At 48.6% G+C, this 24,753-nt stretch overlaps 1 long non-coding RNA gene across 1 annotated transcript; it reads right to left on the bottom strand.

Annotated features, from left to right (window-relative positions):
• Window positions 1-5,155: 5,155 nt before the first annotated feature.
• Window positions 5,156-17,364, bottom strand: LOC133056098 (uncharacterized). Its single transcript, XR_009692731.1, has 3 exons — window positions 17,330-17,364; window positions 14,735-14,841; window positions 5,156-5,951 (listed from the first exon to the last, which is right to left on the bottom strand). It is a non-coding gene; the product is annotated as an uncharacterized LOC133056098 (long non-coding RNA).
• Between the last annotated feature and the right edge of the window lie 7,389 nt (window positions 17,365-24,753).

Here is a 24,753-nt window from a genome sequence, read left to right as displayed (position 1 = left end):
TGGATGAAGCTGGAGCCCATTATACAGAGTGAAGTAAGCCAGAAAGATAAAGAACATTACAGCATACTAACACATATATATGGAATTTAGAAAGATGGTAACGATAACCCTATATGCAAAACAGAAAAAGAGACACAGAAATACAGAACAGACTTTTGAACTTTGTGGGAGAATGTGAGGGTGGGATATTTCAAAAGAACAGCATGTATACTATCTATGGTGAAACAGATCACCAGCCCAGGTGGGATGCATGAGACAAGTGCTCCAGCCTGGTGCACTGGGAAGACCCAGAGGAATCGGGTGGAGAGGGAGGTGGGAGGGGGGATCGGGATTGGGAATACATGTAAATCCATGGCTGATTCATATCAATGTATGACAAAACCCACTGGAAAAAAAATAATAATAATAAAAACAAAAAACAAAAAACAAAAAAAATAAAGTCTTTGCTTTCTAAAAAAATAAATAAATAAATAAAAAATAAAGTCTTTGCTTTCTTAGAGTGCTTTGTGAGTTTCCAAGAGGAGGTGACAGTATCCAGAACTCCCTGATCAATTTGCTGAGTCCAGGGTAGGAAAAGCAGGTGATCTCTAAAGAATGCTGATGGGGTGGTTGGGGTCCTCCAAGCCACCTTCCTCAACTGGGCAGAGAGCTTCTAGGAGGGGCCCACACTGAAGAGGGACACAAGTCATCTCAGAGTTTCTGAGAAAGTCCAGCCCTATGGCAGACGGGATGAGGGAGAACAGTTGTATCTCCACTTCAGTCTGCAGATGAGGAGCCTGGGGAATGGTCCGAAGATTCCCTGTCTCCACCACCACCTCCCAGAATATCTCTCCTTCCAGCAACTGTCAAGGCAGAGCCTTGTCATTGTTCCAACAGATGTCTGTGTCAGTTCATCACACCCTGTTTTCCTTCTTTTCACTGATGTATTCACCATCACACAAAGTAAGCTCCCGAGCTGGGGACCTTCTCTCTTGCAACATGTGCTACAAGAATCATAGTACTACTATTGATAAAAACAGACAAACAAAATGAAGTGACACTCATTGGTTGAGCTTCTGCTAGGTCCCAGCAGTCTCCCAGGCAGGTTAAGTATGTTATTTCATGAATTCCCACCACGATTTGAGGAAGGTTTTGCTGTCTCAAGATCCTGAGTCTTAGAGGTTCACCAACTTGCCCACGGTCACTTAGCATATAAGTAACAAGATCTGGCCTGGCTCCAAAGTGGCAGGGAAGACTTTCCACCAATTCTCACATGAGAGTGGTTCATATAGGTGAGAACCAGCTGTGCTGACTTCTAAACCAGCCCCCTCTCTGTGGAGAGGCTGAGGTCTGTGCTTGCTGAACACATGTGGAAGTGTGACTGATGGAAAAATGGGGGCCAGGGCAGGGGACCCTCTGGCTCCACTGATTTATGATTCTGAAACTCATCAGTCTCAAAGAAAATCTGCATTCCTCAAGCTTTCGCCTCCCTGTGGGGGCCTCTCATCTCTCTCTCTCCAGTGTCAAGTTTCCCAGTCAGCTGCAGGGGAAACTTGTTCTAAGTTTTCTCCTACGTCCAAACATGAACAAAAAAACATCTTTTCTCTTCTCTTGGCTTTCTTCCTTTTCCCTTCTCCTCTTGGTTATGTCTGAGATGCCTCAGAATTTTCAGAGGAGAGGTTGGGAGGCCCAGGGAAGACTTTATGGGAATGAACAAGGAGTATTCAGAGCCTCCAAGACCCAGTGAGGTGGAGTGAAGCTTTTGGGACTAAGGGTAAAGGAAAACACGAGAGGCTGTGTCCAAAGCTGCTCCCACTGGTAAATCCACACTGTGCCCTCAATCTCCGCCCTAGGTCACCCATGCACCCATGCAAATTTCTACGAGTACTGAGCCCAATCCCATGGGCCTCACCATCCACTGGGGACACACAGGTAAACAGAAACCTGTGATGGGGAAGAATACAGTCTGGGGAACTCAGAGCAGGGGCTCTCGATGTAGATGTAGGGAATGATCAGGGAGAGGATGAGGGAGACACGGGTGAGAGAGGGCAAAGTGGAAGTGCTGGTGGTGGTGGAATGGGTGGAGGGGAGGGCACAGATAGAGGCCTGGAGAGAAGGGCCAGCCTGGCACATTCAAGAAGCCAGAAGAAGATTGGAATGGTGGGAGGGAGAGAGTGATGAGGGATGAAGGTGGAGAAGTAGGCTGGGCTGGATCACAGAGGATTTTGAAAGCCATGCTAGGGAAGGGTGATCCATGAAGACTCCTGGGTTTAGCCTGTGGAAACATTAAAACAAATTCTTTTCTATTATGGTTTATTATGGGATACTGAATATAGTTTCCTGAGCTATACAATATATCCATATATACATCATTGTGTATCTGTTCTATATATAACCATTTGCATTGGCTAATCCAAAACTCCCATTTCAGCTCTCCCCTGCCCCTTCCTCCTTGGTAACCACAAGTCTGTTCTCAATGTCTGTGAGTTTGTTTCTATTTCGTAGTTCATTTGTGCCCTATTTTAGATTCCGTATATGTGGTATCATATAACTCTTTGTACAACTTCACTTAGTATAATAATGTCTAGGTCCATTCATGTTGTTGCAAATGGCATGATTTTGTTCATTTTTAAGGTTGAGTGGTATTCCAGTGTACCACATCTTCTTTATCCATCGCTCTGTCAATGGCCATTTGGGTTGTTTGCATGTTTCGGCTATTGTAAACAGTGCTGAAGAGAAAACTGGGGCGCGTGTGTCTTTTCAGTTACAGCTTGTCCAGATATACGCCCAGAAGTAGGACTACTGGCTCATATGGCAACTCTACTTCAAGATTTTTGAGTAATTTCCATACTATGGTCTCCATAGTGGTTGCATCAATTTACATTCCCACCGACAGTGCAGGACATTTAGGCTGAGGAACGTTCTGATGTTAGATTACTAGAGTGATCTCAGGGGCTGCTCTGAGGCTGCTCTGAACCCCTTGCCTACACCCACATTTTCTATTTGTGCAGGGCAACTGCTGGGGGTAAGGGGAGCTTGGTGGTGCCCCCCTTCAAATATTAAACCCCCACACCTACAGTGTTTCCTCCTATCAGGTGGTTGTGGGAGGAGATCAAAGTTCAGAGACGTTTAGTGGCTTGTCTAAGGACCAACAGCTACTTGGGGACTCTCTGCCCTCCTGGATTTGAGCCCACATACATGGGATTCCGTCGCTGATAGGATTTCCTTTTGGGAATTTGTCTCAGCCCCTTGCAAGGAATCCAGTCCCACTGAAGATACGCTTCTAGTTTGCCCAGCTTTCTGTAGTTTCATCTCCTAAGAGTCCTACTAAGCTCCACACCCAATAGAACTAGGAATCGAGGGGACGGTCGTATTCTGGTAAGGTTGTAAATATTTGGGTTACACTGTGATTTCAGCTGGGTTTTCTAGGTGGCTCGGCTGTAAAACAATCCGCCTGCAATGCAGGAGACGAAGCAGACTCAAGAGACCGCGGGTTCGATCCCTGGGTTGAGTAGATTCCCTGCAGTAGGAAATCTCCAGTATTCTTGCCTGGAAAATTTCATGGATAGAGGAGCGTGGCCGGCTACAGTCCATGGGGCCGCAAAGAGTCAGACACGACTGAGCACACACACGTGACTCCATCAGGGGTGGTACTGGGAGGAGGATGGCGGGGTTGACCGCCCACCGGGGCGTGGTGGGGCGTGTAGTTCACCTGCGAAAGTGCAGGCGGCGTCATCAGCGCCACCTTCCTTTACAGCCGAGGCTGTAGCGGCCCCTTGTGGCCATTTTGTTCTTGAGGAAACCGAAAGGAAAGGAAAGAAAGTGAAGTCACTCAGTCGTGTCCGACTCTTTGTGACCCCATGGACTGTAGCCTACCACGCTCCTCCGTCTATGGGATTTTCCGGGCAAGAATACTGGCGTGGGTTGCCATTTCCTTCTCCAGGGGATCTTCCCGACCCAGGGATCGAACCGGGGTCTCCGGCATCGCAGGAAGACTCTACCGTCTGAGCCACCAGGGAAGCCGAGGAAACTGAGCGTCAGACAAATTACAGCTTCAGAACTGGGAGGACAGGTACCTTTCCTTAGATGGCCTCTCCGACTCCTTCGTTGTCCAGAGAGGCATAGACACAAGCCCAGGGTCCCACAGCTAAAACCGTGGTCTTCGGATTTCCAGCCCTTCTGCGGCTCTTCTTCCTGTGCTATTCTCAGCTCAGTGCCCGTTTGCTCTCCATAGGGAGGCCAGGGAGTAGCCTGGAGAGTCGGGCCTGCCCTTGCTCAGACAGACCTTCCCTCCCCTCTCCGAACCAAGCGCAGGGATGCAGAAAGGGGAGGGCCTTATCTGGTGACGGGGCGGCGAGTCCCCATGCGGCCTCCAGGGGGCGCTGTGACACCGACTTGGCCTGGTCCTGGGCGTCGGCGCAGGCGGAGCCAGCTCAGCCTCCTGAGGACAAAGAGAGCGGCAGGCCCCCGGAGTTTTTTTTTTGTTGTTGTTTGTTTGTTTGTTTTTCATTTATTTTTATTAGTTGGAGGCTAATTACTTCACAACATTGCAGTGGGTTTTGTCATACATTGACATGAATCAGCCATGGAGTTACATGTATTCCCCATCCTGATCCCCCCTCCCACCTCCCTCTCCACCCGGTTCCTCTGGGTCTTCCCAGTGCACCAGGCCCGAGCACTTGTCTTATGCATCCCACCTGGGCTGGTGATCTGTTTCACTATAGATAATATACATGCTGTTCTCCCCCGGAGTTTGTTAAGTCAGCCCGGTGGCAGGCAGCCTGCTCGGTAGGAAACCAATGGCTGGCTCCAGGGTGGACACCTCCTCCTTTTCCGGCGGCTCAGATGCCATACTCTGCTTCGCCTTGCAGTCCCCTCTTCTATTTGAACCTCTGCGTAGCCTGGGGTCGGTGGGGCGGGGGGGGGGGGGGGGGGGGGTTGCCGCGGTAGGTAGGATCACTGTCTCTGGTACACAGACTGGGAAACAGGGGCTGAGGGATTGCCCAGGCTGGGACATCAGAGCCCTATTGTTTCTGTGAGGCAGGAGCAACCTTCCCTGGACTCTGGGGGTGCAGAGCGTGGGCCAGTGTCACTCTGACTGCTGGAGCCAGTGCAGAGATGGAGCTGAGAAAGGCCAGGGCAGGAGGGGTCAGGGCCGGGCAGGGTGTGAGGGATGTGGGGTGAGTCACTTAGCAGTTCAGATGCTGGGCAGTGAAGGGGCAGGAGTGCTGGGGCCAGCCAGGCCTGGGGGCACCAGGTACAAGGCCACCCTGCGGAAGGAGGCTGGGCCATGGCACCACGCCTGCCCCACACCACCAGCTCCCCAGAGCAGGGCTGGAGCACAAGGAGAAATGTGGCCTGGGACCTCTTGAAGTGTGGGAGGATGGGGGGAGTGGGGTCTGGAAACCCGACGGGGGTGAGGGTCAGGCTGCTTTCCTCCCCCGGCTGCCCACCCCCTTCTGCTATCCCCCCTGGCTAAAGCTTTTCTTCCTGCCTGTATGGCTGAGGGTGGAGGAAGATGCTCTGTGGGCCTCTCCTCCCAGGTGGGGTCACCATCTAAGACAGACAGACAGAGTCAGTGTCCACAAGAGCACCAGGCCCCTTGCAACTGACTTTCCTCTTGGGCTTCAGCCTCACCTGCACAGGTCAAGATGCCCACAGGATATTATGGCTCTTGAGGTCAGCTGAATAGATTTTCCAGAAAGAACTATTTCGGGAGGTCTGGACAGGAGCAGGGATGGCATAGCAACCAGACGGCAGCATGGGAGCTGGAGGGACAAGTGGAGGAGGGGGCAGTGTGACGGGAGCTGGTGGGGCTGCGGCCCGGAGGGCTGCTCTGCAGAGACAGTGCCACAGTTGCCCGGTGGGGAGAGTGCATGCCTGGCCACTCTCTTCCCTCCTGTCCACCTCCTGCAGCTGCCTCCCATTGGCTGATCCAACCGAGCAGCCAGACATCAGCCTTCGGGGCAGATCTGGAAGGATGGAAGGAAGGATGGAGAATCATCAGGATGATGGGGGCAAAAATATTAATAGCCAGGCCCCGCCCTCAAGGAGCTCACCATCTAATAGAGGGGATAAGAACCCAACTACCTCTCACCAGAAGAACTATATAAAAAAGATCTTAATGGCCCAGATAACCATGATAGTGTGATCACTCACCTAGAGTCAGATATCCTGGAGAGTGAAGCTGAGTGGTCCTTAGGAAACATCACTACAAACTAAGCTAGTGGAAGTGATGGAATTCCAGCTGAGCTCTTTCAAATCCTAAAAGATGATGCTGTGAAAGTGCTGCACTCAATATGCCAGCAAATTTGGAAAACTCAGCAGTGGCCACAGGTCTGGAAAAGGTCAGTTTTCATTCCAATTCCAAAGAAAGGCAATGCCAAAGAATGTTCAAACTATCACACAATTGCACTCATTTCACATGCTAGCCAAGTAATGCTTAAAATCCTTCAAGCTAGACTTCAACAGTATGTACAAGCTGGATTTTGAAAAGGCAGAGGAACCAAAGATCAAATTGCCAACATCCGTTGGATCACAGAAAAAGCTAGAGAATTTCAGAAAAACATCTACTTCTGCTTCATTGACTCTGCTAAAGCCCTTGACTGTATGGATCACAACAAACTGTGGAAAATTCTCAAAGAGATGGGAATACCAGACCACCTGACCTGCCTCCTGGGAAACCTGTACGCAGATCAAGAAGCAACAGTTTTTTATTGTTCCTTGGAACAACGGACTGGTTCCAAATTGGGAAAGGAGTACATTAAGGCTGTGTATTGTCACCCTGCTTATTTAACTTATATGCAGAGTACATTATGTGAAATGCCAGGCTGGATGACGTACGAGCTGGAATCAAGATTGCCAGGAGAAATACCAATAACCTCAGATATGCAGATGATACCACCATTATGGCAGAAAATGAAGAATTGAAGAGCCTCTTGATGAAGGTGAAAGAGGAGAGTTGAAAAAGCTGGCTTAAACCTCAGCATTCAAAAAATGAAGATCATGGCATCTGGTCCCATCACTTCATGGCAAATAGATGGCGAAACAATGGAAACAGTAACAGACTTTATTTTTTTGGGCTCCAAAATCACTGTGGACAGTCCCTGCAGCCATGAAATTAAAAGACGCTTGCTCCTTGAAAGAAAAGCTATGACTAACCTAGACAGCATATTAAAAAGCAGAGACATTACTTTGCCTACAAAGGTCCATCTAGTCAAAGATATGGTTTTTCCAGTAGTCATGTACGGATATGAGAGCTGGACAATAAAAAAGGCTGAGCACCGAAGAATTGATGCCTTCATGTTGTGGTGCTAGAGAAGACTCTTGAGAGTCCCTTGGACTGCAAGGAGATCAAACCAGTCAGTCCTAAAGGAAGTCAACCCTGAAAAGTCATTAGAAGGACTAATGCTGAAGCTGAAGCTCCAAGACTTTGGCCAGCTGATGTGAAGAGCTGACTCACTGGAAAAGACCCTGATGCTGGGAAAGATTGAAGGCAGGAGGAGAGGGGGATGACAGAGGATGAGATGGTTGGATGGCATCACTGACTTAATGGACATGAGTTTGAGCAAACTCTTGGAGATGGTGAAGGACAGGGAAGCCTGGCATGCAGCAGTCCACAGGGTCATAAAGAGTTGGACATGATTGAGTGACTGAACAACAACAACCTCTCACCAGGTGGGGAGAAGACAGCCCAGGGGAGGGTCAGATAAAGCCCCAGACAGGCTCAGAGGAGGGAAGGAGTTGGGGTGGGGAGGATGCCAGGGGTCCCAGATGCTTGAAAGAAGTGGTATTTTGGTTTCCTATTGAAAAAGTTACCTCAAGCTTAGTATCAATGTATGACAAAACCCACTGAAATGTTGTGAAGTGATTGGCCTCCAACTAATAAAAAAAAAAAAAAAAAAAACAACTTAGTATCTTAATACAAACTCAATATCTTATAGTTCTAAAGGTGGGAAGTCTGAAATGGGTCTTATGGGCTAAAGTCAAGGTGTTACCAGAACTGTGTTCATTCTGGAGGTTTTAGGGGAGAATCTGTTTCCTTATCTTTTCTAGCTTAGAGGCTGCCTGTGTTCCTAGGCTCATGGCCCCTATCTCCTTCAGGGTGCATCTCTCCAACCTCTGTTTCCATGGTTACCTCTTCTGTCTCTGATTTTGACCATCTTGCTTCCCTCTTATAAGAACCCTTGTGATTGCACTGAGCCCATTTAGATGATCCAGGATACCCTGTCCATCTCAAGATCTTTAACTTAATGACATCTGCACGGCCCCCCTTTGCCATGTGAGATGCATAGTCATAGCTCCTGGGGGTCAGGACTTGCACATCTTTGGAGGGTCATAGTGGACACTGGAGCAGGGGTAGGGTTAGATCTCTGATGGCAGAGGGTGAGGACACTGCAAGTGGAGAGAACGGCCCAGCAGGGGCAGGGGCATGAGGACAAAAGCAGCTGCTGCCAGTGCCTTGTGCCTGATCGCAGAAACAGGGCGAACAGGCCTGGAAAAGCTGAAAGGCCAGTGCCTGCTCCATTTCCAAATAAACATAGATGACCTCTGATTTGAAGGGGCAAAGATTGCCCCTGAGGGGTGGAGGGGCTGGGGTGGGCCCTTTGGGGGCTGGTTAGCATCACTGTTAAGCCTTCATTCCACTGCTTCCCTAGTGGCTCAGACAGTAAAGAATCTGTCTGCAATGCAGGAGATGGAGGTTCAGTCCCTGGGTCAGGAGATTCCCTGGAGGAGGGCATGGCAACCCACTCCATTTTTCGTGCCTGGAGAATCCCATGGACAGAGGAGTCTGGCAGGAGTCAGGTCCATAGGGTCACACAGAGTTGGACACGACTGAAGTGACACAGCACGCACACACGCACCATGCTTTATTGAGGGACCAGTCATGGCCAATTTGGCCTTTATAATTGTCCTTCAGTGGCTGTTCTCAGCCCCACGGCTGAGAGCTTTAGAATCAGCACTACTCTTTCCCCTGCAGAAGTGCAGGTCTGGGCTTGTCTCCCCTACGTGGCCTTCCCAGCCTCCACACCACTGATTCCCTCCTTCTCTCCTCCAGCTGTACTCCCCAGCTGCACCTAACTGCTCCCAGCTCCAGAACACCCTGCATTCATTGACAAAAATCCGTGTCTGCTGAGCAGCCTCCCACGCAGAGCTGGGGGTCATATCCCTTTCCATTCTCTTACTGGTGTTACATCCCATCAACTGTAGAAGGCTCTGCATGTGCCAGGCACTGTTCATTATATTACATATGATTTTTATTTATCTCCCACAAACTCTGAGTTGGGTGCTGTTAACCCCATTTCAGAGATGAGGAAACTGAGGTCAAGTAACTGGCCTTGGATGATGTGGCCTTAAATAGTGGATCTGTAAATCAAACCCAGGCCACATTTTATGGGGGAGGAAACTGAAGCTTGGAGAGGTGGAACAACTGGACCGGGCTAATAAGTAGTGCTTAAATCAAGGTGTGTCTCGTTTCAAAGGCAGCTTGTCTTTGTCCTGCCAGTCATTGATTAATTTTAACTGCTGCACGGCACTGCTTAGCCTCTGCCCTGGAGTATTTGTACAGAGCTTCCCTCCCCCCACCTCTACCTCGCCCACTATATGGGGAGCTGGCCAGGGAATGGCCCTGGGTCTCTTTCATCTCTGTATTCTGCAGCTGGTGCAGGGCCTGGCTCAGAGCACACATGCAGCAGACGGATAAGGCAATGAATGATGCTTTCTGGGCATGGCTCTGGACACAGGTCAGGGTGGCCACCTGCAGCCACCGAGGTCCAGAGGCGCTGCAGTCTTGAGGCCCTACCGGGCCCAGGCTTGGGCCTCAGGTCATCCAAATTTCTTAGCAGATCTGAAAGCCTAATATTTTTTTTTAAACAAATGTACTTTATATGCAGTTTTTGGAAGAGGTGTGTACATGCTCAGTCACTAAGTTGTGTCCAACTTTGCAACCCCATAGTACTACCTGCAAAATATAGTACACAATTTATTTTTAATTTTTAAAATATTTACTTATTTTATTTGGCCCAGCGTCAGGTCTTAGTTGTAGCGTGTGGGATCCAGTTTCCTAACCAGGGATGGAACCTGGGCCTCCTGCATTGGGAGCAGAGAGTTTTATCCAGGGAAACCCCTTACAGTACAAAACTTAAAAGTATGAAAGATAGACAAGAAAAATGTTAGTCCTCCTGCATTCTTTGACTTCAGCCTCCCAGATCCCCTCCCAGGAAGCCTCTCTTGCTGTCACTTTCACGTGTATTTTTCTGGAGCTGTCCTGTGCATATACAAATAGACGTGTGTCCAAGTTCTTCCCTGGAGCACATATATCAAGGGTAGCAAATAATATTCTTTGCTCTGCTATCTTAATTTTTCATCTAACAAAGTATTTGGGAAATCTTTCTATCAGTACCATATAGAGCTACCTCATTCTTACTGACGGTTGCACATGTTTCTATTGTATCAAGGTATCACATAATGGGCATTTAGTGGTTTCCACCTTTTACTATTATAAATAACACTAATGAATATGCTAGGATGTCATGTCATTTTGCATGTGTGCAAAAATATACTCAAAAGGTAAGTACCTGTAAGAGAAGTTGACAGGTCAAAGGATTATATTTAAAATTTTGATGGAAGTTGGAAATCACCGTTTATAGAGTTTATACTGATTTTTCTCCTACTAACAATGGGTGGATTTTTCAGTTCCCCATATGCCTAACAGGGCTTCCCTGGTGGCCCAGACAGTAAAGAATCTGCCTGCAGTGTGGGAGACTTGGGTTCAGTCCCTGGTTTGGGAAGATCTCCTGAAGAAGGAACTGCCAACCCACTCCAGTATTCTTGCCTGGAGAATCCTGTAGACAGAGCAGCCTGGTGGGCTACAGTCCATGGGGTTGCAAAGAGTTGACCTGAGCGACTAGTGTGTGCATGTGAAAACACGCACACACACACAGACACATATGCCTAACAAATAGGAACTTATCAATTCTTTTCATCTTTACCAATCTGACATGTAAAAATGAGAAATCATGATAATCTAAATTTGTATTTGTCTTATAGGAGTGAGGTTGAATATTTTCATATGTCTAAATGCAATTTGTGTATCCTTTTCTGGGAACTGTTTGCTCACATACTTGGCTCCATTTTTCTTCCTGGGTTGCTGATCTCTTAGTTGGTTATTTGTATGAACTCTTTAAATGTCTTCAGGCTGTTGGCATGGGTTCATGCTACAGCTTGCAAATACTTCCCCTTGGTTGTTCCCACAAGTTCTGTAGTGAAAGGCTTCCTGCTTATCAGTTTACACCTTTGACTCCAGTTATTGCCTCCTTATTTTATCTCCTCCATAATTATCCCTCATTTTCCAAGAAACTTTCACTTACATGATCAGATTTAAAGTTTATAATTTCCATGCAAAATGAAGTTTGATTTTTTCATTAGTATTGACAGACAGTTCTCCATGGATCTCATCTGCATTTGTGCTCATCTGCAATGGGGAGGCACTGACAGTTTTTGTTCTGGTCTGTTTTTTCAAGGATATTTTAGTCACGAACTTTCATCCACACACCTATGGTCAATTAATCTTTGACAAAGGAAGCAAGAATATACTGTGGAGAAAAGACAGTCTCTTCAGCCAGTGGTGCTTGGAAAGCTGGATCAGTTCAGTTCAGTTCAGTTCAGTCGCTCAGTCGTGTCCGACTCTTTGGGACCCTATGAATTGCAGCACGCCAGGCCTCCCTGTCCATCACAAACTCCTGGAGTTTACTCAAACACATGTCCATCGAGTCGGTGATGCCATCCGGCCATCTCATCCTCTGTCGTCCCCTTCTCCTCCTGCCCCCAATCCCTCCCAGCATCAGGGTCTTTTCCAATGAGTCAACTCTTCACATGAGGTGGCCAAAGTATTGGAGTTTCAGCTTCAGCATCAGTCCTTCCAATGAAAGCTGGATAGCCACACTTAAACCAATGAAGTTAGAACACCCCCTCACACCACAAACAAAAATAAACTCAAAATGGTTTAAAGGCCTAAATATAAGACAAGACACATAAAACCCTTAGAAGACATGGGCAAAATGTTCTCTGACATAAATTGTAGTAATGTTTCCTTAGGTCAGGCTCCCAAGGCAAAAGACACAAAAACAAAAAGAAACAAATGGGACCTAATCAAACTTAAAGGCTTTTGCACAGCAAAGGAAGCCATAAACAAGTCAGAAAGACAGCTTATGGACTGGGAGAAAATATTTGTAAACAGTGTGGCCAACAAAGGCTTAATTTCCAAATTAAGCTCATACAACTCAATATCAAACAAACCAACAACCCAATCAAAAAATGGGCAGAAGATCTATATAGACATTTCTCCAAAGAAGACATACAGATGGCCAACAGGCACACAGCTGTGAAACCCCAAGCTCTGGGAAACCAAACTTCTTTTAATGAGAAGATGCTCAATATTGCTAATTACTAGAAAAATGCAAATCAAAACTACACCTCACGTCTGTTAGAATGGCCATCATCAAAAAGTCTATAAACAATAAATGCTGGAGAGGGTGTGGAGAAAAGGGAACCCTCCTGCACCTTTGGTGGGAATGTAAATTGATGCAGTCACTGAGGAAAACAGTATGGAGGTTCCCTGAAAAACTAAAAATAAAATGGCCATATGATCCAGCAATCCCACTCCTGGGTATATATCTGGAAAGACAAAAACTCTAATTTGAAAAGATATATGCACCCCAATGTTCATAGCAGCATTATTTATCATGGTCAAAACATGGAAGCAACCTAGGTATCTATCAATGGATGAATGGGTAAAGAAGATGAATGGATAATATAGATATGAATATATATAGGTAGAAAAAAAAGAGTGAAATATTGCCATTTGTGGCAACATGGATAGACCTAGAGAACATCATACTGAGTGAAATAAGTCATACAAAGATGAATATTATATGATATCACTTATATGTCAAATATGAAGCAGAAATAGACTCAAAGAAAACAAACATGTTTATCAAAGGGCAGGAGTAGGGAGAGATAAATTAGGAGGATGGGATTAATAGATACATACCACTATATATAAAATAGATAAATAGTAAGGATTTACTGACTAGTACAGGGAACTATTGGGTTTCCCGGGTCGCTCAGTGATCAAAGAATCTGGCTGCCAATGCAGGAGATGCAGGAAATACGGGTTCAATCCCTGGGCCTGGAAGATCCCCTGGAGGAGGAAATTGCAACCCATTCCAGTGTTCTTGCCGGGAAAATCCACAGATAGAGGAGGCTGGCTGGGGTTGCAAAGAGTCAGACATGACTGATAGACTGAACAACCCCCCCACCCCCACCCCCATCCCCAGAGGGAACTATATTCGACATCTTGTGATAACTTATAATGGAAAAAAACTGACAAAATATGTATAATGGAATCACTTTGCTGTGCCTCTGAAACTAACTCAATATTGTAAATCTACTATACTTCAATTTTTTAAAAAAGTAGTAAACTTTCTTGGAAGATAGAGATAGCACTTCCCTCTTGAGCAGAGGCAAGTTTTTTTTTTTTTTTTTTTAATTTAACTGCTCTGTATAAATGATGCTAGTTCTGTTGGAGGAAAGATCAGACAGGTTTGTTTGTAGTTCATTGTGAGAGGCTTGGTTTCCCAAAGCTTGGGGTTTCTCAGCTGTGATGCAAACCCATTGCATACGAAGCAGCTGGCTGGATTAAGCTTTGTGTTGTTCCCGTGGAACTTGAGGTTGGGGGCAGGGCGAGAGGAATCAATGCAAATATGAAGCTTGAGTGGCTTGTTGTACTGTGAGTTATGAGGTCCTTTGTCTCTGACCTGGGAATCTCATGTCTTCTGCCAGAGTTCACAAAACTGTGGCAGGCTATCTTGTTAGATTGCAAAAAAGAGTAAATCTCAGATTCTTATAGTTCTTGACAGTTTGACAGCTGGGCAAAATGAGGCTTTGATCATCAGAGCCTCCCAAGGTCATCCAGTTAGAGAGCAGCAAAACTAGGCCTGGAACTGGGTCTCTTACTCCACACCCCAAGCTGTGGTCATGCTAGCAGAGCCTTCCCCTGCTGGCAGGTAAATTGCCTATGGCTAGGCTTTTCTGGGCTGATTTATTTTTGTCTCTCCTGCATCTCCCAGGTGGTTTCAAAACAGGAGTTTGAGGGATCTCACTCTTGGGCTAATGGTTCTCAAACTTCAGCAAGACTTAGAATCACCTGGAGGAGCATACTGAAAAAGGAAACTTATTAAAAAAATGTATGGACTTTCCGGGTGGTTCAGTGGTTAAGAATCTGCCTTGTAATTTGGAGGACATGGGTTCAATCCCTGATTGGGGAACTAAGATCCCACATTCCCAAGCAACTAAATCTGCTGGCCACAACGACTGAGCTCTCACGCCACAACTAGAGAGTCTATGCACTGCAAAGAAAGATCCTGCAGCAAAGATCTTGTGTGCCACAACGAAGACCTGATGCAGCCAGATAGATGAATAAATAAACAAAATTTAAAAAAATGTAGGCTCACCTGTAGAGATTGGATTCAGTAACCCTGGGGCGGAAGCCAGGAATCAGTACTTTAAACAAGCTTCCCAGGTGATGCTGTCCCAGGGGATCTGAGAGCTACTCTGAGAGTCACAGCTTTTGTTTGTGAACAGCTGAAGGTTTGTGAGCAGTGTGACTTGATCAAAGCTGGCCTGAGGATGAGGATGAGGCTAGGGTGATGGGGGCAGCAGACTGAAGGAGTAAAGGAGGGGCTGGGACACTCACATGGAATGACAGCCCTGTGTTCCCAGCTTCAGGGACCTGGCTCCCAGTGGTCTGACTCATCCAACACCGCATGTGTCACCTCCGGACTCAAAAACCATTGTTGGCTTCTGCAGGGAAAAAAAAGAAAAAATCAAATCTAGTAGCCTGAGCTGCAAAGGCTTTTCCTTGTCTGAATTTAGCCAGCTCTTCAGCCTCTGATTCTCTTTTGGCACAGAAGTTAGACCAGGAGGCACAAGTCCAGACCTCCTGGGTTCAAATCACAGTTCTGCCGCTTACCAACCTTGAAGCTTAAGCAAGTTGCTCTCAGTTTCCTGGTGGGTAAAATGGGGATACTGCTGTTTGCAACAGTTTCTGCAGCCCAGCAGAGCTCTGATGGCTTAAAAAAGTCAGTGTTTGCTACATATTTGAACAGAACCAGGCATGCAGTAAGGACTCAGTACATTTGGGCTGTTTTTACAGGGCTCGTTTCTGGGACTTTCCACCCATCTGCCACTTTGGTGTCCTCACTCTATTTACCCAGGGGTCTTCTCATCCCAGGTCTCACTCAGGCTGCTCTCCTTCCCCGAGCTCCATCAGCCCTTCATACATGTCCCTCCTCTGTCCCCAGCCTGCCACCTGCTCTTGTCAGGAGCCTGCAGTGTTTACCCCTTTCTCTTCTGGGAGCTCAGCTCTTCCCTGGGGGCAGGCAGCCTGGATCCCGGGTAACTGCTTGCTGGTCTCCGTTTGGGAAAACTCAGGCAGGCCCAGTCCGTCTCCTGTCTTCTCTCCTGACCTGCAAACAGTCAGAGTTGGGCGAAAGTGCCCATTGTTGAGCTTTAGAAGAGGGTGAACCCTCTGCAAACCTTTATGGGAAGCTGGGTGTGCAAAACCAGCGAGAGCAGAGCTGCTTTGGGTGGAGGAGCATGTGTGTAACTGTGTCTGTATGTGTGAGCACGTGAGTATGTGACTATATGAGTTAAAGAGTATATGTACATGTGTGCATGTGTGAAGGTGTGTCCATATGTGGGTGAGTGAGTGAATGAGTGTGATAGTGAGCATGTGAGTGTGCGTGTGTGAGTGTATGTGTGAACACGTGATTGAGTGTGGAGAGTGTATGAGAGCATGTTCGAGTGTGTACATGTGTGCATATGTATGGGTGTGTGAGTGAGCCAGTGTATACACACCTGTGTGACAGTAAGTGAATGATGGTGCATGTATGTGTGTGATTGTGAGTGTGTGAGTGTGTGTGGTCAGCGGCAGGTCTGCTCAGCTGACACCTCTCAGGTCAGACTTGGAAACGAGATTTCTGCCCTCCGTACCACTGGTGTAGGGGTTTCACTAGGCCTGTAGCAGAGATTGACTGTATTTCTCAGAGGTCAAGATTACGGGAAGAAGCAGGTAACGGCAGGCCTGGCAGGAATGGTAAGTTCCGGATTCCGGAGCCTCCTGACTCCTCCCCATCCCTGACTCAAACCCTTCCTTCTGAAACCCCAGATACGGATCTCTGTGCCTGAAGGTCTTGATTTCAGTGTGCTGGGGGCCTCAGTTCACTGAGCTGGGACTCATATCTTCCCTGGATGTTCTGGTCTCTATGGGCCCCTGCCCTGATCCTGGACCAAGCCTGCCAAGGAAGCCCCCACCGCCTTCCCAACCCGAGCACATTCCACTGGAGGGGGCTGGGGATCAGGCAGGGGTGCTGGGAGGGCTTCCTGGCCCTGTGACTCCAGGGCTGATCCCCAGCCTTCCCTGGTGGTGGTTGGGAGGCCTCAGGCTGGTGTTCTGGCGCCCTGGTAAGGGCTGAGGCTGGCACCCCATAGTGCTGCCTAGAATGGTAGTGAGGCGCCCAAGAGAGCCAGTGAGGTTTTGTCCTCTGTTACTGGTCTGTGTATGTGGATGGGGCCTCAGGTGTGTTCTCTTTGGGCAAAGGGCCTCTCCCCCAGCTAACCCAGCACTCCTTCGTTCCCAGCTTCTGTCTGGCAGCCCACCTTGTTATGGGATTCTTTGTGGTTTCTGTTTAATGAATGTTTATCCTGTAGCCGGCTGGAGCCAGGAAGAGCCAGGAAGAGTCCAGAGGAGCCAGGAGGGGGTCAAGGCTCAGCATTCTTTCTCCAGAGTGGCTCTGAATTCAGCTGCTCACAAGAATGTACCTCCCCACCCCCAACACACACCCTTCCACCACCCCTCCTCCCTGGGTAAGAAGCAGTTTTTCCGGGAACTCGGCTAACCTGGCCAACCCTCCCTCAATCTACTGGGTTTCCCACTTGCCAACTTGGGACTGGTGGAGCCTGGAGCAAGTCAGAATTAAAAAATAGAAACACCCTCCACCCCCGATTATAGAGTTGATACACGATCTTTATTGCTCTGTTGAAATTTTGGGAAATGCATATTCTGGTTTTCCCGGAATGTCTCTACTCCCAACCCTGACTGTGGGCTTTGTGGGGCCAGAACCAGCGTGGACACAGCCTGTCTTTCCCCTTCCGACAGTGGGTATCAGCACTGGTAGACATGGGCACAGTGGGTACTTGGTGAGTAGAACCTAACCAGAAACTCATTCTACCAGGACTTCTTCCAAAGCAGATCCAGGGATCACCCTGGGGGTGGTGAGTGACCACTGACCTTCTGGAGAGGGGATCAGATAAGTCAGGCTCCAGACCAGTCCCCCAACTGCGGTGAAATCCCAGGCTCAGGCCCCAAGCTAGGCGCCCTCCCGGTTTCCCTTCCCTCTCCATGTGACTCCATTAGCCCCACCTCCCGCCTCTGCCCTCAGGATACGCCCCAGGTCAGACCACTTCTCGGCAACCTTGCACATTTCCTTGGAACCAGCCCCCAGCTTCTCTGCCTGGCCTTTGTAAGAATCTCTTATCAGATCTCCAGCTCCCTTCCTTGACTCCTGGTCTGGAAAGCCAGAGGAATCCCAGGTTTCCTCTCAACAGAACTCCTTTACTGTCAGAATAAAAGAAAACAGTGCATGAAGCAGGGTGCTCAGGGCTGGTGCACTGGGATGACCCTGAGGGGTGGGATGGGGAGGGAGGTGGGAGGGAGGGTCAGGATGGGGAACACATGTACACCCATGGCTGATTCATGTGAATGTATGGCAAAACCCACCACAATATTATAAAGTAATTAGCCTCCAATTAAAACAAACAAAAAAAGAAAACAGTGAAAGTGCTAGTCCTGTGCAAATGTTTGAGACCCCATGGACTGCAGCCCGCCAGCCTCCTCTGTCCATGGGATTCTCCAGGCAAGAATACTGGAGTGGGTTGCCATTTTCTTCTCTAGGTTCAGAATTAAGCCCTCTCTCTGATAAGACTGCTGGCCTGTCTGCTGGCCTCTTCCAGGCCTTGCCTCCTGCATGCCAGCCCTTGGCACACAGCATGCACCTCTCCACCCTGGGCATTCTTCCTCAGGGGCCCTGGCCTTGCTGTACATTCTGCCTGGTCCCCAGGGATCTGGTGGCTTCTTTGCCTCCCTCAGGTCTCTGTCCACATGCCATCTCCTCGGGGACCTTCTCTCCCGACCTCGAATGGCTCCCCCCATCACCCTTCACCCCTTCCCTTCTCTGCTTCTTCCCACGAGGCCCTCGCTCCTAGAATCACACTGTCTGCCCCAACCAGAATGAAAGTTCAGGAGAGGAGGGAGCTTTTGACCGTTTTGTTCTAGAAGCACAGTCTACAGGGTAGTCCGTAATTATTGGTTGAATTAAAAAAAGAGGTCTCCCTTTTCTTCATCTTTTCCAGCAAACAATCATTAAGCATTTACTTGTGCTGGCGTCGGCCTGGGGCTAGATGCAGCCAGCAGGCTCTGTCTAGCTGCGGAGACAGAGCTGGGACATGTAATGGGGTTGAGTCCAGGGGTGAGTCCGGGGGTGAGTCTGGAGGCCAGGAGTAGGGATGGCTGAGAAAAACTGGTCTGGCCTGAGTGCATCAGGTGGACGTCCCAGGGGAGATAATGCCCAGGCTGAGCGCTGAAAGAGGAACCAGAGTTACTGGCATCCAGGTAAAGTGAGGAGGCCAGTGAGAAGGGAGGATGCTCCAGGCCCGAGGAAGGGCCCACTCCCCTCCTGGAGGGCAGGGATGTGGCCCCCACGTGTCAGCCTCTGGTGCACGGCAGTTTTTCACTGAAAATGCCGAGATAGCTGGTGTCCTGAACCACAGCTGATTTTGAGGAAGACAGTTTCAGTTCTTGTACAAGAGTCTTGCCGTGAGACGCTCAGTTAGGGCTATGTAGGGTTCACCGAGGGATTCTGAAATGAAAGAATCCCACCTCCCAGAGTCTCTGCCCCTTTGGAGGCAGCACCGATTCCCTTGAGGATGCTGGTCCCAGGGAATTTAGCAGATGACCCACCCAGGAGACCACGGTGGGCTCTGGGAAATCAGAGGAGACGTGGGACATTTTTCTTTCTCTCTGCCCTGTGTCTGGCCCTCCCCAGGCCCCAGTCCATGTGGTACGGGCTGAGGTTTGGTACAGGGCTCCAAATGGGGGCCAGGCAGCCCAAGGTCAGGGAGGAGGCAGAGAGCAGCACTGCTGGCTAAGTGACCAGCCAGTGCCCTCCCTGTGTGGAGAGGAGCTGAACCTGGTCACGTACACTCAGCCCTGTGGGGGATGACAGGGAGGGAGAGGCCAGTCCTGTCTTCCTGAGTGTGGAATGTGGCACCTGGGGGGAGGCTGACCCTTTCCCTCCCCCACTGGCCTGGACCTCAGACAGTTCCCTAAGACTCAGTGCTCCCTGCCTTCCCCCATGCTTGGCCCTGGTTCCCGTCAGGCTGGTTTTTCTTCCCCTGGGGACTCCAAGAGGAACACCAAGGGGTCATGCTGGCCCAGACAGCCGTGACCCACCTTCCCTGGGTTCCCACTTGGGGGAAGTGACAGTGATGAGCTGCTGCAGATGGAGCTGGACCTGGACTGGGGGGAAGCTCCCGCCCCCACTGTTGGCCTCGGTCCCCATGACATCAGCTACCTGGCCTGAGCAAGGCCTTGAGTTCCTTGTAGCACGGCCAGTCATTTCTTGTCTCTGCGTTACTCTCCATCATCATTCCAGGATGATGGATCTTCTTTGTCTCTAACGGGGACTATTTCAACAGGCCCTAACCTGGTCTCCCTACCCTTGGCCATGCCTTGCTCATCCCACCAACCCATTCAACATGTGGAACCCTTGGCAATTTCTAAAATATGAATTTGACCACATCACATCCCTGGTTAAGGTGACTTTCCACTATCTTCAGGATAAATCAACTCCTTGGCTGAGCTTACAGCACCTGGGACCTCTTCCTTGGTCTTCCCCTCTTCTGCATGTCCCCACAAACCAAATGACCACTGGCCCCAGTGATCTCACTTTCCCAGGACCTCCTGCCTGACAAACACCAACAGGTGTTTCAGCTTCTTGCTTGAGGGGGGTGCCCTCTGTGAAGCATCTCACTCCCAGGCAGACATGAGGGCTCCCTCCCTTTGCTCCCAACTGCCCCTTCTCCAGAACAATTCTCAGTACCCACACACTTGATTATACTGATTTGTTTGAGATCCACATGCCTACTGGCTCAAAAGTTCTAGAATGGTGGCACATAGTGGCTGCTCGCTCCAGCACACCTAGAAACCCCCCAGTTGTTTCAGAAAGTTCCCCCAAAATGCCTCCCATGTGCTCTCAAGGTGGCTGTTGGTTGCAGGCCCAGGTGGGGGCGGTCACTCCAGGTCCAGCCCACCTGTCCACATCACGTGCAACACTCAGGGAGGCTGCCTGCTCATCGTGAGAATCCCTAGATCCCTGCCAGAGGATGACACCAGGGTGTCCCTAAGGCTTCCCATCCTCTGGTACCCAAAACAGGAGGACCTCCCTCCAGGTCTAAGTCATCCCAGCTGAAGAAGCCTTCCTGCACCCAGACTCTTTCCAAGTCCCTTTTAAAAAGTTCTGTCTTAGGACTTCCCAGATGGTCCAGTGGATAAGACACCCAGCTTTCACTGCAGGGGGCAGGGGTTCGATTCCTGCTCAGGGAACTAAGATCCCACATGCCTCCCATTGTAGCCAAAAAAAGAAAGAAGGAAAAGTTCTGATGCCTTCTCTTCCCTTTTCACCCCCTTGCCTCATAAAGAAGGAAAATCAAAGCAAAGGACCTGGGGTAGGGGCAGGAGCCTGGAAACCTTTTGTGGGGTGATTTCTTCTCACACAATGTGAATGGTACATGGTTTACTCAATGTCCCCCCACCTGTGTTTTTTTCTGGCTTTCCTTTATTATAAGCAATGCTTCAGTGCGTATTTTTCTATATACCTTCCTGAAGATATGAACAAGGGGTTCTTTAGGAATATATATGGAAGAGTGGAACTGGGGCTTGCAGTGGATTTTTTTTTTAATGGAAAGTGTTAGTCGCTCAGTCATGTCTGACTCTTTGCAACCCCGTGGACTGTAGCCCGCCAGCCTCCTCTGTCCATGGAATTTCCCAGGACAGAGTGGTTTGCCATTTCCTTCTCCATCTCTTCTATTTTAAAAAACGATTTCTTTATGGTCAGCTTAACAGGGTTTTAAGAAGGAGCAAAAACTAATGTGGGTATTCAGTCTACCATATTTCATCAGAACGAATGTCTCTATAATCCCCTGCCAGACTGTCAGCCTCTTAGAGGCAGCAAAGGCTTGTGTTTACTTTTGTATCCTAGCATCTTGCCTGGAAAATGTAGGTGGGGATACTTGATACACTTTCAGAGGAGCCAGTGAGAAAGTACCTGAATATCTCGTGATGATGGTCCTTGGGAATGGGATGGTGCTTAGGGAAGGGTTAACAATTTATAGAGGCAAGGCAACAATTCATGATAGGCAAGTTCATTGAAGTCTTGCATCCTTTTCCTTTCTTTCCTTCAGCTTACGACTCCTGCTCTATTCACAAACAGATGCCCCATCTCCTCTTTTGAGGCTGAACTTTGAAACTTGCTTGTATGACCCATTGACTGACCAAATAGATACTTGTGTATCCAAGCAGGGAGGACAAGTTAGGACCTTGGCAGGTGATACTATGTCTTTCCCAACCTGATGACCCTTTCTCCAGACCCGTGGAAGAAAGCACCTTGACCCCCAACCCATGAGACGGGGGACAGTGTTTGTGCTTGGGACTGTAGCTTTACAGAGTTAAAGACTTGGGCTTAAATCCTGCGTCCCATGTAAGAGCTAGATGGGCTCCAGGTTAGACATTGACAACTGGCCTCCTGTTTGCATTTCATGGGGTATGAAGAAGTGGGCTTCAGGCTGGATACTTAAAACTGTTAGCATTTCTTGAGACAAGAGATAGGTGGGCTCCAGTTAAGGCATTTACAATCAGCCCCCTGTTTGCCCTCTGAAATGGAAGTAACAACAGAAACGGTAAATAGCCGGTAAACACTTTGAGGCAATAGTCATGGCAAGGATAAAGAAGGGCAAAACCCTCTTTGAGTAAAGGATTAAGGGGTCTCCAACTCTCCCCTCTTTGGGGACAAGGGAGAAACTACACATGCTGAGAAAGGCTCCTTGTGAGTCAAAAGTCAAGGGATAACCCCAGGCTATAATGAGTCTTCCCAGAAACCTTCACTTCGAGATCCATCTAGGGTGAGGTGCACCCAGAGGACAGTTCGAGGATAGGTCAGGCGTGGAGAAGAAACCAGATAATTGGCTTGAAGGAAGACAAAGACCCGGAAGAACTGCCCTATATAAATGACTTAGCTACCTTTTTACTGTGCACCTCTTCAGAGGGGGGACGCTTACACCCTTTCTCTCTGGGTGTGCATCTCTGCCTTGCTTCTGTCTTAACTAAACAAACTAAACAACAGTGTTCTCCAACTTGTTATGCTACATCTCTAATAATAAATTTTAATACCTGCATTTACAGTTTCTGCCTCCATGATAAATATATTTTTCACTGGGGGCAAAGATCCAGGGAAAAATAACTTCTAGCCTCTAGCCCTTGCTGGTCTGGTGGCTAAGATTACTGATTTTTATCCAGGATACACGGGTTCAATTCCTGGGCAGGGAATTAAGATCTCATTTCATGCCACCACGCACTGCTGCCTCACCGAGATTAGGTCCATTACTTGTGTGGCTGGTCAAGGTACTAACATTTTTTGAGCCTCAGTTTTCTTGGTCTGTAAAATGGGGATGATAACACTTTAATTCACAGGACTAGTTGAATCAATGTATACAAAGTGTTTAACCTAGTGGCTGGCACAGTAGACACTAGCTGTCATCATTATCACCTTCATCATTATCCCTGTTGGCATTACAGTCATCGTTGTCACACCATTTCTTTCTACCCAAGGACTTAGGATTCTCACTTCTCCCCAGTGGTCCCAGACACTATTTGATTTCCTCAGAGATGATGAAAACTCCCCTACATATAATTTCTCCCCTCTGGGAACTGAAATCTGCATTTGCTCCAGTGTTAGAAGCTTCTGTGTTAGTTGCTCAGTTGTGTTTGACTCTTTGCGACCCCATGGACTGTAGCCCGCCAGGCTCCTCTGTCAATGGAATTCTCCAGGTAAGAATACTGGAGTGGGTTGCCATTCCCTTCTCCAGGGGATCTTCCCGACCCAGGGATTGAACCTTTGTCTCTTCTGTCTCCTGCATTGGCAGGTGGGTTCTTTACTACTAGCACCATCTGGGAAGCTTCCCTGGTGGCTCAGATGGTAAAGAATCTGCCTGGAATGCAGGAGGCGATCCCATGGAGTAGGGAATGGATACCCACTCCAGTATTCTTACCTGGAGAATTACATGGACAGAGGAGCCTGGCAGGCTACAGTCCATGGACTTATAGAGTTGGACATGACTAAAGCAACTTATATAAAGAAAGCTGAGTGCCGAAGAATTAATGCTTTTGAACTGTGGTGTTGGGGAAGACTCTTGAGAGTCCCTTGGACTGCAAGGAGATCAAACCAGTCAATCCTGAAGGAAATCAGTCCTGAATATTCCTTGGAAGAACTGAAGCTGAAACTCCAATACTTTGGCCACCTGATGTGAAGAACTGACTGGAAAAGACCCTGATGTTGGGCAAGATTGAAGACAGGAGGAGAAGGGGTCGACAGAGGGTGAGATGATTGGATGGCATCACCGACTCGATGGACATGAGTTTGAGCAAGTTCCGGGAGTTGGTGATGGACAGGGAAGCCTGGAGTGCTGTTGTCCAGGGGGGTTGCAAAGAGTTGAACACGACTGAGTGACTGAACTCAACTGAACTGAAAGCAACTTAGCATGCGAGAAGCATCTAGGGTAGGTCCAGGTAGAGAATCGCTGGCCTCAGTATTTGGACACAAGTTAGCCATATGACCTCAGGTGAATCACTTTACTTCTCTGAGCTTCCTAGGACTAGATCATCTTTTCTTAGACCAGGGCCCTAGACCAGGGCTTGGGAAGGGAGTTCGTCCAATCAGGTTCTGCAGGTTCTTGCCCTTGCACAGCCAGAGGCAGATCATGGACTTTGCTCGTGGGCAGTCTGTTAACCCAATGGGAACCGCAGCTTGATTCCTCAGTTCCATCCCTTGGGAGGGCAGCCTTAACAGATTGTTCTCTTGAGTTTTGGATGTGCCAGAGAAGTGTTTAAAAGTCACACAGCTCAGGGGAAGGTGCTGGGCACTGTACTGGCCAGAGAGTGGGAGCAGGGGATTCTCCAAGACTCCACCGTTCAGCTCAGTCTGGGCCTGACTATCCTTGGAGTTAACCTAGGATTTTGGGGGAAAGAGATCTGAGTATGTTGTTTTGGAGGTGGGACTTCCTTGGAAGGGAGAGCACAGCCTCTATTGCACCCAGGAACTCAGGCTGTGGGGCCGAGGAGGGTTAAGAGGCCAGAAGCCAGAATCTGACACTCTTGGCTGTGGACCTCCTGCAAGTTACTGTTCCTCTCGAAGCTTCTGTTTCCTCATCTGTAAAATGGGGATCAGAATACCTTTTCCACTGGGTGGCTGTGGGGATCCAATGAGATCTGAAAAGGCTTTATAAAAGGTACTACCCTGCAGTCAATTGTTCTTATGGCTCTGGCCTAGGGGGCTGGGACCTGAAGCTCTTCTGAAGTATGCTGCTGCTGCTGCTAAGTCGCTT

The sequence above is a fragment of the Dama dama genome, chromosome 5 (assembly GCF_033118175.1).
Source record: "Dama dama isolate Ldn47 chromosome 5, ASM3311817v1, whole genome shotgun sequence".
Lineage (NCBI taxonomy): Eukaryota > Metazoa > Chordata > Mammalia > Artiodactyla > Cervidae > Dama > Dama dama.
This window is presented reverse-complemented; position numbering and strand designations above follow the sequence as displayed.